This window comes from Acomys minous (genome assembly GCF_964271855.1).
Source record: "Acomys minous genome assembly, chromosome: 9".
Taxonomy (NCBI): Eukaryota; Metazoa; Chordata; class Mammalia; order Rodentia; family Muridae; genus Acomys; species Acomys minous.
The window spans coordinates 117014844-117029031 of record NC_140490.1 but is presented as its reverse complement, the minus strand read 5'-3'; the positions used below and the strand labels follow the sequence as shown (position 1 = coordinate 117029031).

General features: G+C 42.9%; 1 protein-coding gene across 5 annotated transcripts in view; it reads left to right on the top strand.

Annotated features, from left to right (window-relative positions):
- The window catches only part of FRS2 (fibroblast growth factor receptor substrate 2), an 83239-nt gene that overhangs the window by 20502 nt on the left and 48549 nt on the right, over positions 1-14188 (top strand). Inside the window, exons 1-2 of one of the 5 annotated variants that reach the window (XM_084794140.1) lie at positions 12921-13305; positions 14071-14147. The exons of the other annotated variants lie outside the window; for them this stretch is intronic. The gene's annotated coding sequence lies outside the window, so the exon portion shown is untranslated. Of the gene's footprint in view, positions 1-12920; positions 13306-14070; positions 14148-14188 lie in introns of those variants that run through there. 5 annotated transcript variants of the gene reach the window in all.

Genomic DNA, 14188 nt, shown 5'->3' with positions numbered 1-14188 from the left:
TTATCACGCCTTGTGACCTAAGTTTGACCCATATGCTAGGAAAGGACCTACTTCTCTGAGTTGCCTTCTGACTTCTACGTGTGTGCTGTGGCAGACACAACACACATACACTCCAATTTTTAAAAAGTTAGCCTTTCAGTCTTTTTGAACCTTTCATAGAAACACTCTCTCTCTCTGCTTGTAATTCGTCAGTTTACCTAATTATAGTTGCAAGTTGGCATGGGTGGGTTTGGGAGCCAATAGCTGGCTCTTCTTAAGCACCCTGTTCCTGTGGTAGAGCTGAAGAGTGGAGGCACTGAGACAGTTTATGTAGAAGACTGCACCAGTCTTCAGCTGTGGGAGTCAGGGAGGAACTGCAGACCTTTGTTTCTACAAATGGATAAGGTAGATTTTTTAAAAAATTATTTATTATTATGTATACAGTGCTCTGCCTGCATGTACACCTACATGCCAGAAGAAGGTATCAGATGGCTGTGAGCCACCATGTGGTTGCTGGGAATTGAATTCAGGACTTTTGGAGGAGCAGTCAGTGCTCTTAACCACTGAGCCATCTCTCCAGCCCCAAGGTAGATGTTTTAAAAAGGATTTCTACTGAATTATTCTGGTTTCCATCTTATAGTTGAGAAAACTGAGCTGTCAGGAGCGCTGCAACCCCAAAGTCAAGTAGATAACAAAAGCTCTAATAACAGGATTTGTGCCTAGATCTGTATTGGTTCAAATTTACATATTAGAGGGCTGATGCCATTTAGGTGGCTTTATTCAGTCATTAATAACCTGGAGTGTACTCGGGCTGGCGTGGGGGGCTTCTTACCCTGCCCATATCCTTCATCTTTTTATCTTACTTCTCAGTTCTTGTTTTAAAGTCTGATTTTTTTTCTTTAACATAAGAGTACATTGTAAGTTGAATGTAAGAGTACATTGTAAGTTAATTATTTTTAAAAATAACGACTGAGTAGTGTTGGTGTTTGGAGGCAAAGGCAGTCAGATCTCTGTGAGTTTGAAGCCAGCCTGGTCTACAGAACAAGTTCCAGTCCAACCAGAGCAACCCTATCTTGAATTGCTCCCCTCCTCCCAATTATGTTGGACATGTGTGTATAGTGACAAGACTTTACAGACCTTAGGAGGGAGCCTGCTGTGGAAGTAATTGAAATAAAAGAAGAAACCTTATTATTTCAGTTGAAACTCCTTAGTAGTGTGGGATCTGATCAGTTTCCTTTGTCTGTGTGTTTGATAGGCGTCAGTTAGTTGAGGCCGTGAGAGGCCTGCAGATGCAGATCCATATGTAGCTGTTCTCAGGTGAGCTTCTTTGTCGGCTAGTACACACGAAGGCTTTTCCCTGATTAAACTTAAACACCTTTCAATATTTGGAGTCCAATATGTAGTTTTAGATTTTTAAAATATTTACTGCTATGTGTATGAATGTTTTGCCTGCTTGTATGTATGTGTGCCCTGCTCGTGCCTGGTGCCTGTGGAGGTCAGGAAAGGCCATCACATCCCTTGGAACTGAACTAAGGATGACTGGGAGCCACCATGTGGGTGCTGGGAATCAACTCCAAATCCTCTGCAAGAGCAACAGAAGCTCTAGAGCACCAAGCCATAGCTACAGCTCCTACTTTTTCTATTTGGGGAACAAAAAAAGTATCTGATTATTGAGGGTGTGTCTGTGCCATGGCACATGTGTCGAGGTCAGAGGACATTTTTGTAGCACTGATATGTAGGTTCTAGGCATGAAATTTAGGTCACCAGGCTTGTGCAGCTAATGCCTCTACCTGCTGAACCAGCTCTCAGGCTCAGGGTTTTAATTTTTCTACTGAGGACTGTAATTACCAGAGGTTTCTGGTCATGAGATAAGTAGTGTTAATCCCTTGAGTTTTAGTTTCAATAAAAAGATAAATTAGTCATTGCATTAAGGTGGGGTTCTATAAAGGAGCTGATAGTGTTCATGGAGAGGCTGGGGTCTGGTGGTTAGTCATTCAGTGCATGAAGCTGGTGTGCAGCGGTCCACTCTGGCACTGGCCTTCTGGAGGACTCCTGGAGAGCTGCTGGTCTGCAGTTTGTGCTGGTTGTAATCCTGGTGAAGAGATGCCTCAGCAAAAGGAGAGAAGAACTTGCTAGAAAGAGTTAGGACAAGCGGGCAGAAACAAAAGCATCCTTCTTTAATGTCATTTTATTTGGGCTGCCTCTAGTTGTAGAAGAATGTTAATTCAGAACTTGGCTGCAAGAGATCACATCCAAAGACCTTCTATGTCTGTGTGATCTGGCTGGGATACAAACACACTATTAATCCCCGAGGCAGAGGTGAGCAGATCTGCATTCAAGGCCAGCTTGGTATAGAGCAAGTTTCAGGTTAAAAAAAAAAAAAAAAAAAAGCTTACATCCAGGTGTGGTGGTACACATCTTTAATCCCATACAATGAATGTAAAGATGGTTTGTAGAAGGAAGCGCCTGTGTTTGAAAGTGATCTCTAATTGAATGGCAGAAAAAGTGACAAATCAGAGAGATTTGACAGAATAGGATATGCACAACTGTCACAGGGAGAGGAAGAGGAAGCTACTTAAAGGGGGACAATGACAGAAGGAGCCAGAGAATGAGAAGGAGCCAGATTAGAGCAGATTGCTGAGTTAGTTTGAGGCCAGGCAGTGCAATCCAGAGGCTGAGGGAGAAACTAGATTGAATAAGTCAGCTGGGAGAAGAGTTTGAGCCAGAACAGCTGAGTTGAACCAGCCAGCCCAGAGCTCAGAAAGAACAAGTGAGGGTGAGCTCATTAAGCAGTAATTCTCAGAGTCTGAAAACATTCTAGGCCTAGGTTAGATTGTACAGAGGCTAGAAGCTTCCAGGATTAGGCCTGTGTTAGCAGACAGAGGCAGTAAGTCTTGGAGACGATTGAAACTGGCGAATAAAAAACTATAAGGTGTGGCACCAATTTAGGGTGGACCTTCCCACCTCACCTCAGGAAAGTCCCATACAGGCATGCCCAGAAGCTTGGGTTTTAGTTGATTCCAGTTGGTAACTGTAATCAGATTTCACAGATTCATCCATGTCAACTTGACACAAAATCATTTTTTCTTATGTCATACTTAATTTCCAAGTGAAAACAATTACCAGGTCATAATTCTTCCTAACATGAAATAACTATCTTATGGATAGTCACAAACTCGTATATTTTAGAATAGATGGCAATGTACCTTGAATAATGCTTAATTTTTAATATCATAAGAAATATAACTACTATAATCAATTTTACATTACATTATAAAAATACAGAAAAGAGACACAAATATCTGTTTAATATATATACTATATGTGTGTGTACATATGTATTATATATTACATATACAAATATATTTTAACAAAACAGATCAGAAATGCATGTCAGTTACAGTCATGCCTACAACTGCTCCTTACAGCTACCTTCCAGTTCCAGAGTGATCTGAGTGCATTGCCATCAAGGTGGGGAAACATGGTAGCAGGCAGACATGGCAACTAGAGCTGGAAGCTCAGGACCGAGGGCAGAGTGCAAACCAGGAATGGAGTGTGGCCTTTGAAACCTCAAAGCCTGCCCCTGCTGACATTTTTTCAGTGAGGGCCATCAGCTAGGAATGAGCATGCTGATGGCTGAGACTGTGGGGTGGAGTTGGGGGCGGGGTGTCATTCATCCAAACCACCACAATAAGCGAAATGCATCTAGTCCAGCTGTAGAAGTCACAACATCTTTCACAGTCTCATTGCTGTTCTAAGGTTTAAAGTCTAGTATCCAATTTCTTTGGCGATTCCAAGGCAATCTCTTAACTGTATCCCTGTAAACTCAAAAAGCAGATTACATACTTCCACCACACAGTGTCAAGAACAGACATTACCGTTCTGAGAGGAATGAAGAAAAGCATAGTGAATAGCTGTGGACCAAAGCAAGACAAAAACCCAGTGGAGGAAACACCAAATACTGTAGCCTCCTGCCTGGTTTTGAAGGTCTTATGGCGTTCCGTTCCTCCAGCTTTGCAGCTCTCCTTGTCTGATAGCCCATGGCTTTGACACCTCTAACATCTTGGGAATCCCAGTGCAACCCAAACTTTGCTTCTACAACTTGACACAGTGGCCTCTCAGGGCTCCGCATTTCTGGCTTTTGTGGTTCTCTAACACGATGAAGGATGATTGCATGACTCCTTATTCATGTGTCCTGTACAGTTCTAAAGCCAGTATCACCTGGATGACACTGGCAGGTTTGGCTGCTAGTTTGGGAAGGACGCTGGTCCTCTTGAATCATATTTGCAGTGGCTTTTTATTGTTTCTTTTTAGCACCAGAAAAATCCCTCCTGGCTTTTCAGGAGCTTAGCTGGTGGGGTCGTGCCCTGAGGGCGCCTTCCCTTTATTCCAGTGCACATCTATCTCCCCCCGAGGGCACCTTCCCTTTATTCCAGCGCACATCTATCTCCCCCCGAGGGCACCTTCCCTTTATTCCAGCGCACATCTATCTCCCCCCGAGGGCACCTTCCCTTTATTCCAGTGCACATCTATCTCCCCCCGAGGGCACCTTCCCTTTATTCCAGCGCACATCTATCTCCCCCCGAGGGCACCTTCCCTTTATTCCAGCGCACATCTATCTCCCCCTGAGGGCGCCTTCCCTTTATTCCAGCGCACATCTATCTCCCCCTGAGGGCGCCTTCCCTTTATTCCAGCGCACATCTATCTCCCCCTGAGGGCGCCTTCCCTTTATTCCAGCGCACATCTATCTCCCCCTGAGGGCGCCTTCCCTTTATTCCAGCGCACATCTATCTCCCCCTGAGGGCGCCTTCCCTTTATTCCAGTGCACATCTATCTCCCCCCGAGGGCGCCTTCCCTTTATTCCAGTGCACATCTATCTCCCCCTGAGGGCGCCTTCCCTTTATTCCAGTGCAGATCTATCTCCCCCTGAGGGCGCCTTCCCTTTATTCCAGTGCAGATCTATCTCCCCCTGAGGGCGCCTTCCCTTTATTCCAGTGCACATCTATCTCCCCCTGAGGGCGCCTTCCCTTTATTCCAGTGCAGATCTATCTCCCCCTGAGGGCGCCTTCCCTTTATTCCAGTGCAGATCTATCTCCCCCTGAGGGCGCCTTCCCTTTATTCCAGCGCACATCTATCTCCCCCTGAGGGCACCTTCCCTTTATTCCAGTGCAGATCTATCTCCCCCTGAGGGCGCCTTCCCTTTATTCCAGTGCAGATCTATCTCCCCCTGAGGGCGCCTTCCCTTTATTCCAGTGCAGATCTATCTCCCCCTGAGGGCGCCTTCCCTTTATTCCAGTGCAGATCTATCTCCCCCTGAGGGCGCCTTCCCTTTATTCCAGTGCACATCTATCTCCCCCTGAGGGCGCCTTCCCTTTATTCCAGTGCACATCTATCTCCCCCTGAGGGCGCCTTCCCTTTATTCCAGTGCAGATCTATCTCCCCCTGAGGGCGCCTTCCCTTTATTCCAGTGCAGATCTATCTCCCCCTGAGGGCGCCTTCCCTTTATTCCAGCGCAGATCTATCTCCCCCTGAGGGCGCCTTCCCTTTATTCCAGTGCAGATCTATCTCCCCCTGAGGGCGCCTTCCCTTTATTCCAGTGCAGATCTATCTCCCCCTGAGGGCGCCTTCCCTTTATTCCAGTGCAGATCTATCTCCCCCTGAGGGCGCCTTCCCTTTATTCCAGTGCAGATCTATCTCCCCCTGAGGGCGCCTTCCCTTTATTCCAGTGCACATCTATCTCCCCCTGAGGGCGCCTTCCCTTTATTCCAGTGCACATCTATCTCCCCCTGAGGGCGCCTTCCCTTTATTCCAGTGCACACCTATCTCCCCCTGAGGGCGCCTTCCCTTTATTCCAGTGCACACCTATCTCCCCCTGAGGGCGCCTTCCCTTTATTCCAGTGCACACCTATCTCCCCCTGAGGGCACCTTCCCTTTATTCCAGTGCACACCTATCTCCCCCTGAGGGCACCTTCCCTTTATTCCAGCGCACATCTATCTCCCCCTGAGGGCACCTTCCCTTTATTCCAGTGCACACCTATCTCCCCCTGAGGGCACCTTCCCTTTATTCCAGCTCACATCTATCTCCCCCTGAGGGCGCCTTCCCTTTATTCCAGTGCACATCTATCTCCCCCTGAGGGCGCCTTCCCTTCATTCCAGCGCACATCTATCTCCCCCTAATATCCTTGTTTCTTTCAGCACAAGCCTTGGGTGCAACATTGTTCCTGATGCTCTTTTTTCTCTTCAGCCTGTACACATTGCATTTCTTTCTGCCCCCTTGGTCTTTTTTGTTGTAACCTGCCTCAGAGCGATTATTAGCAACCCTGGGACAGAGTCAGCATTAGACTGCCTTGAAATCTCTGCCAGTGGAATTAGGTCCATTACTTCAGATTTAGCCTCAGGCAAGTTCTTAGGACAAGGACAGAAGCAGCCAGGTTCTTTGTCAGACTATCACAAGAATGGCCTGTACCTCAGCTGCTTCTATTGTTTCCCTCTGAAACTTGTGGAGATGCTTTTCACGGTCTCTGTGCCTCTCAGCACTGCTGCCTTCCAAGGTCCTATACAAGGATGACCTAGTAAGAGCCACTTGGCAGCGCACAACCACTTTTCTGGTCCACAGCCTTCCATATTTGAAATTTTTAAAAATTAAGGTGTTCTTGAAGGTGGAACTGAAAAACATTGTCCTTACATATGAATTTAATATGTGTGTATGTGTGTGTACTTATTAATCTCTTACATGTGCTTTTAATTAATACAATGAAAATATTCTGATAATATTCAGTACTTGAAGTTTCTAAAAAATATGCAGCTGGTGACATTCCAAAGGTCTCTTTTCTTTGTAAATATCATGGCCCATAAGCACATAATTATGTGGCACCACTTCTTCTTTTAAGTATGCCTCTGTTTCATGAGTTTTTATGGGGGTGTGGTGTTAATGTTGCAAAGGAAGGTCCTGATTTCTTTCTTTCTTTCTTTTTTCCCCCCCGAGACAGGGTTTCTCTGTGTAGCCTTGGCTGTCCTGGACTCACTTTGTAGACCAGGCTGGCCTTGAACTCACAGTGATCCACCTGCCTCTGCCTCCCGAGTGCTGGGATTAAAGGTGTGCGCCACCACGCCCGGCCCGATTTCTTTTTTATATACTAGTATCCTTCGTTTTCTAAGGTATATTCAAAACCTCTAAGACCATGCTTGATTTTTTTTTTTTTCTGCACAGAAAAAAACAAAAGACCTCAAGTCTGTGAAATTTAAGCTGTCTAGTGATGCAGATGTGTGGTGGTGCTCATGTGGAGGATAGAGGTTGAGGGCTCAGTTCTCCACCTTGTGAATTCTGGGAATTGAACTCAGGTCATCAGGCATGGTGGCAAGCGCCTTCCCTTCTGAGCCATTGTGACTCTTGTTATCAGTGGTTGGGGCAGCAAAGCCCGTGGAGCCGTGGAGGCAAGTGAGGGACTTAGGGCTAAAAGATTGAGAGATGGTCATAGAATGAAGGTTAGGGTTTTTTGCTTTTCACTTTTCTAGTTGATCTACATTAATGATACAAGTGGGAGGAAGTGAGAAATGGGAACTATGTTATTAGTTCTACCTTCCTAGTTCCTGGGTTGTCCTGAGATAAGATGAGGTAGGTCTTAGAGAAGCAAGGGCACATCAGATTCCTAGAGTGCGAGGATAAGGGAAATGGGGTGGAGAACTGAGAACTTGCTGTGTAGACCAGGCAGTCCTTGAACTCCCAGACATCGGCTTGCCCCTGCCTCAGAGTGCTAAGATTAGAGGTGTGCGCCACCATGCCTCGCCACATCATGTGGGCTTTTAAAGACTACTCTTGACCGGTGGTCTCTGAAGTGAAAACACACAGACAGTGCTTTCTGTCTGCGAAAACTGGTTGGTTTAAAGGTGTCCAGTGTTGGTCTCACTTGAAGGAGTAGCAATAGTTTTCTTTCTATTTAATTCCATGGTGGAACAAAACAGTTTACTGTACATTGTCTATCAGATGTCTAATTTCTCAGTCTGTTTGTGAACATCAGCAAACACTTTGTGCATCCTCCTGCCTTGGTTTGCATGTGTTTATTTTCTTTTAAGGTAGCATAAAATGGAATTCCTGAGCTTTTGAGAGGAATAGTCTTGGCAAACTCAATTTTAAAACTAAAGGCAAATTAAGATACCATTGGAAACAGAGAGATACTGTTACTTTAGAAAAGGGTCTTAAGCCTGCTGACATTTGCAAAACTAGTGTCTTATATTTACATTTATATAAGCTTTAGATACAAATGCTCTATTCTTGTTGGCGTAACTTTTTAAGCTACTTTTGTGCATTTTAAAAGTTGCTTGCAGCATACCTTGGACATGCTTGAGCTCAACTTTTTCAGCAAGGTGTTCAGACACTTGGGTATCAGTCCTTTTCAATGAGGTATTCAGACACCGGGGTATCAGTCCTTTTCAGCGGGATGTTCAGACACTGGGGTAACAGTCCTTTTCAACAAGGTGTTCAGATACTGGGCTATTCGTCCTTTTGCTTGTCTTACTCTGCCTCAGAGGGTTAAGGTAATAAGATAGTTTGTGGAAGTCAAGAATTCAATAAACTATTAAGTGTAATATGCATTTAAAATAGCACTTAAATAGTCCATAAGCCTGTTTAAATATTTTGCCATCACCTGAATTAGAAACTTAGCCAAGTATTGTGATTTCTGATTTTGCTGGTGTTCTTTAAGTATTGCTTATTACCTTTATATATATTATACATAGTGTAATATGCAGTCATACTAATTGCATAGCTAGGATCCTGTGTATTAAAACAATGATTTTTCCCTCAGCTTTTATCTAATTAATTTGGTTTCATCTGGATCCTGTTAGTGTGTTTTTGTGGCCTTGGCAGTTGCCACCAGTTTGCATGTTTTTCTGAGTGCCTCCTGGGCTAAACGCATATATTTGTGTATTTTGTTTTACTCTTAGATAGCTCTTTTAACATTTAAACATTTCTTAGGGCCCAAAGTAAATTTTCTTACTTTGTTTTGGTAATGTTTACACTGTAATAGATGATCCTGTTGTGACAAGCAGATTCTTAAGAATGCTCTATCTGGGTTAAGTATATAAACTCCAAGAAGGTAAGAACTCTGCCTTAAAGTTCTGGACAGAAGATACAGGAAAACCAGTCGGTTTTGATGCCATGAGTGAGTTACAGTGTGAAACTGCTGTTGAGCAGCCCAGCACTCTGTCTCTGATGGAAGTCTTACTTTGCAGCTCCAGCTTACTGCTCTCGGGCTTCCGTCTCAGTTCCCTCCTGACCATCTTTCAATGTAACACGTATATACACACCTTTATCTATGTCCCTCACAAGTGCTATAGTCTGAAGTCCACTTAGCTAATGACTTACAGAGCTGGAATTACTGTTTGTTGAGACAGATAACCTGGCTGGTCTCAAACTTAATATGTAGTAGCTGAGGGTGACCTTGAACTTCTGATCCTCCTACCTCCATCTCAAGTGTGTATCTCCATCCTTGTTTTATGTGATTCGGAGGGAGGAAGGGAGAGACAGACAGACAGACAGACAGACACACACACACACACACACACACACACACACAGAGAGGGGGTGTGGGGAGACTCAGAGCGACAGACTTTATCTTATGCATTGTAGGATGTTGAATAGTAGTCGTGGCTCTGCAGATGGCCAGGCAGGCAGAGAGGCACCCTGCTCGGGGTCTTTGAGTCTCCTACCGCTCCCCAGTGATAGTGATAGAGTGGGGTCTGTGCGTGCTCAGCGAGCCTTCTGCCATTGAGCCGCAGCTCCATTGGAAGTGTCTTAGGAGAGAGAAAGCACCCATGGTTTTCATTTGATAGATGTTTTCCAGGTTACACAGTGCATGCAGCATGCACACATCACAGTGGTAAATAACTGTACTCTGATGTATAGTTATCTGTAGTGCGTTTTAGTAAAAAAAAAAAAAAATTAGAAAATACTTAGTACCTTGTAAATTTTTACACAGCATAACTTTTGGTTATGGGTGATGTTAAGTTACTTTTATTTATTTATTTTTGCTTATAAAAATAGTTATGTTACAAACAAAAAAACCCATAAAATATAATCGGATCTTTGTAAGCAGTAGATAACATTTCTGTATGTTAGGTAGTATTCTAATCTATATGCACTTACAGTCTTTACAACAAGCCCAGTGATTTGTAGGTATTTCGATCTTGAATTTATGAGTGAGGAAATAAGCAGAACCAAAACAATGCTACTAAATATAGGTGATACTTAAAAGTTGGAAGATCAAGTATCCTAGAGCCAGTTCAGTCTGGAGTCATCTACACCTGTTTTTTACATTTTTATTTATTTATTTATTTAAAACTGGCCCGAGGAGGCCAGAAGTGTCAGGTCCTCTTGATCTGGAGGTATGCATTGCCTGATGTGGTGCTGAGAGTTGAACTCACGTCATATGGAGGAGCAGTGTGTGCTCTTAACTGCTGAGCTACCTCTCTAGCTCCTAGGTGTATTTTTGACAGTCACCAAACTAGGATCAAACAAAGTTGAGTGTACGATTGTAAATGATTAACAGCACCATTATCCATTGATCTACTATGAACCAATCCTTTTATTACATAGTGTGTGTGTAACAACTTTATGAGGTACATGTTACTAGCTTTCTTTTTATAAATACCTTGCTGAAGTAGCTAGAGGTCAGGGAGCTCCAGTAAGGCCCAAGCTGGTAAATAATGGAGCTGCTATTTGAACAGTGTGATTCTAGATACCATAGAAATGCCACAGAAACATGAACGGGATTAGGTCGAGGGTATAGAAGCTCTTGAAAAGCTGGCCGAGTGGGCAGTTGTAATAATGATGGCTTCTGTCCGTCCACCATGTGGGCTTTGCTGATTGAACTCAGATCACCAGGTGTGGCTGCAAGCACCTTTATGGTTAGCCATGTCATCAGCCCTTGTCTGCCATTATCAGGAGTGGAGTTGAAGATTCAAACAGCGTGCATTTAGTTATGTAGAGAATTTGATAATTGAGCACTATTTTCTAAGTTGAAACATGGAGTTTACTTAAGATTTGGGGTCATTAGAGACATTAGGAGACATGGAGAGAAAAGTGAGTTTTGAATCAGCTATGGTTCTGGTCAGAGTAGTTTGTGCCTCCTCAGACAAGTGTGCAAGCACACAGCTACACAGTTTTAAATAAATAAATAAAATTTTAGAGGACTAGTCCAAAATTCACTTATGTCCTTATTACCAGCCTTTAAAGTACTCTTGTAGTGAAGTACATTTTGTTAAAAGCAAACGGTAGGCTGTCAGAATGGCTCATTGAAAATGTTTGCTGCCAAGTCTAGTGCTTAAATTCAGTCCTTTGAGACCTCATGGTAGACAGAACCAAGTTCCATTCAGTGACTGACACACACACACACACACACACACACACACACACACACACACACACACACACACACGAAAGAGAGAGAGGCAGAGACAAAGCGAGAGAGGAAAGAGAGAGACAGAGAGAATAAATGAAAAGGCGAGGTGTGGTGGCGCATGCCTTTAATCCCAGTAGAGGCAAGTGGATTTCTGTGTTTCAAGGCCAACCTGATCTACATAGTGAGTTCTAAGGCAGCCAGGGCTATATAGAAAGATCTTGTCTTGGGGGGGAAAAAAAAGTTACCCTATTTTGTAAAAACAACATAAATGGAAAACTGATAAGAACTTGCTTTAAATAGCTGGTAGTAGCAAAATTAAAGGGATAATTGCAAAATAATGGTATTAGATTTTAGCAGGGCATTACTACCTGAAAACTCTTCTCAGCCAGAGAGAGATGGGGAGGGAGGGGAGAGGCAGAACGAGAGAGAGAATGGAATGAGAGTAACTGTGAGTAGAGAACTTCAGCCTTTGTCACGATGTGGTGGTTATGTGCTGCTAACACGTGTACGTTCTGTGTTTGGGCAGTGGGACTAGAGACAGAAGGATCCAAGAAAACAGGATGATGTTGTAGAAGCCTCAAAGAAGTTTAAGGGGAGGGGGGTTGTGATCATTTAAACATCAAGATTTGATCCTGCTTGGGTGTAGTAGTGTGTGCATGTAATCCTAGTACGTGGAAGGCTGAGGAAAGAAGACGGTGAATTTGAGACCAGCCTGGTCTACATAGCAAGATCTTAACTTCAATAAAGAAAGAAAAAGACATGTTCTTGCCTGTTAATACTCACATTAAATTTCTGAGGTGTTGATGATTCTCGTTTATTTGGATTTTGCTAACTCCCATTGGTCCACATAGATTGATGGATTTCTTGCTGTTTTAGCAAGTTTTACCTAGTAAATAAATGAAGAGGAGAAATTTAGCTTTCACATATAGTGAGCATTAATTTGTAGTTATAGACAGAACAAACCCTTTTCCACTTTGCTTTCTGATGCTGGAGGTTGGACCCTAGGGTCACACATGTGCGAGCATATGCTCGCCTGCATCTCCAGCTCTCTTACTTTAGCTACATTCTTATGGTAAAGATTTACAGAATTAATTAATTCAATAGTAATAATTCAACAAATGAAATTTGTAGATAGCAATGTAAACATAGCTTAGACTATCATCCTTTATATGGGTAATTTCTGAAAAGAATGCTTATTCTTTTAAAATCTGTCTTTGAGAAAATTTTGTTGTAGATTAGGAATAGAGAATAATTTTGAAAAGTGGTTAATGAAGTTTTAACATCTAACTTCTTTGCGTATGTGTGAACTAACATTAGCACACAATAAAGTTCTGCTCACTTAGATGGATTTGCGAGGGAAATGGATGTGCTTGTAGTTTGTCTGTGTTTCTGTCTTCCTTAAAATAAAGTTGCTGGCTGCATTTCCTCATCAAACACTGACGTCATCCCTTTTTGTCTATGGAAGATGGAATCCAAGACACTGTAGAGATGGATGACTGAGTGTACGTTGTTGTTTTCCTGTTTGCATGCTTCGATAATGAGTAACTCATAGTGAGTTAGCAGGAGGCGAACAGCAGCAGTATGGAAGAGGAGAATGACACAATCTAATAGGACAGTGTGATTGTGCTTGTTCTTCAACATTGTTTTGTAACGGTCTTGTACTCCAGATTGTCCATGACCTCGCCACCTCTGCCATGACCCCAACTCCTGTCTCAGCCTCCTAAATGTTACACTTACATATACGTACCAGCATTCCTGGCCTTCCAGAAGACCTCCTGGAATGGTACTTGCCCTTCTTGTGATAATATGAAGTTACCGAGTGCCTGCATAATGAGAAGGAGTGAAGCAGGTTACGCGGCATCTTGGCCTCCTGTTAGAGGCTGCAGAAGAGCTGCGTGGACAAGCCTTGAGATGCAGTGGCAGCCTGGTAAGCAGGATGGCTACATTTTGTAGTAGACAGTTTGGGCATACTGTTTTGGAAGCATAGTCTTGTGGAACATTTCTCTGCTTTTTCAGTGGTAGGAAAATTATATTTGTTATGTAGCTAACTTTGGCATGTTAGTTTCTTAAAATAAAATGTATAAATAATAGGAATTAATTTGTTTAACCATAAGATAAAGTGCTAAATAAACAACAGGACCATTGTTTGTAATAGATACAAGTTTTGACCCATTGTATCAGTGAACAGTATATCTCATAAGTCATGATTTATAACTTAAATGTACAGGTGGTTTTAGTTAGTATCCAAATGAGAAAACCACTTAAAAAGACTTGTAGTAGAGCATACAAGTTCTATTAGACATGGAGCTGTTCTTCTGCCAGTAATTCAGCATTTTGAGGACAGATAGCATCCCAGTTCCAATTTGAGATTGGGTACAAAAATATCCTAGGGCTGAGAATAGGCATAGTAAATTGTACCAACAAAAAACCTTTTATGTATTTATAGTGGAAAGAAAATTTTCGTTCTGTTTGTACAGAAAAGTATGATATAAACTCATTGCACGTTAAGCATAGTAAATAGACCCTCATTTTATGATTACCTTTGTTACTGTGGGACTCCAAGAGTGCTTCTGCACTTGAGTCCACACCCCCGGCTTGTCTTGCAGTCACTGGTGTGAGAAGTGTCTCATTAAGTTTTCCTTATTTTCATTTTTTCTTTGCTGTTTTTATGCTAACATAAAATTTCCCTTAGTGCTTTAAGAAATTAGAAGATAATAAAGTTGTTTTCAGATGTCTTTTGTGTCACCCCAACACTGTTTGAATTGGCTGGTAAGACATGCTTATTTTGCTTAATTTTCTCTTCATGGAGA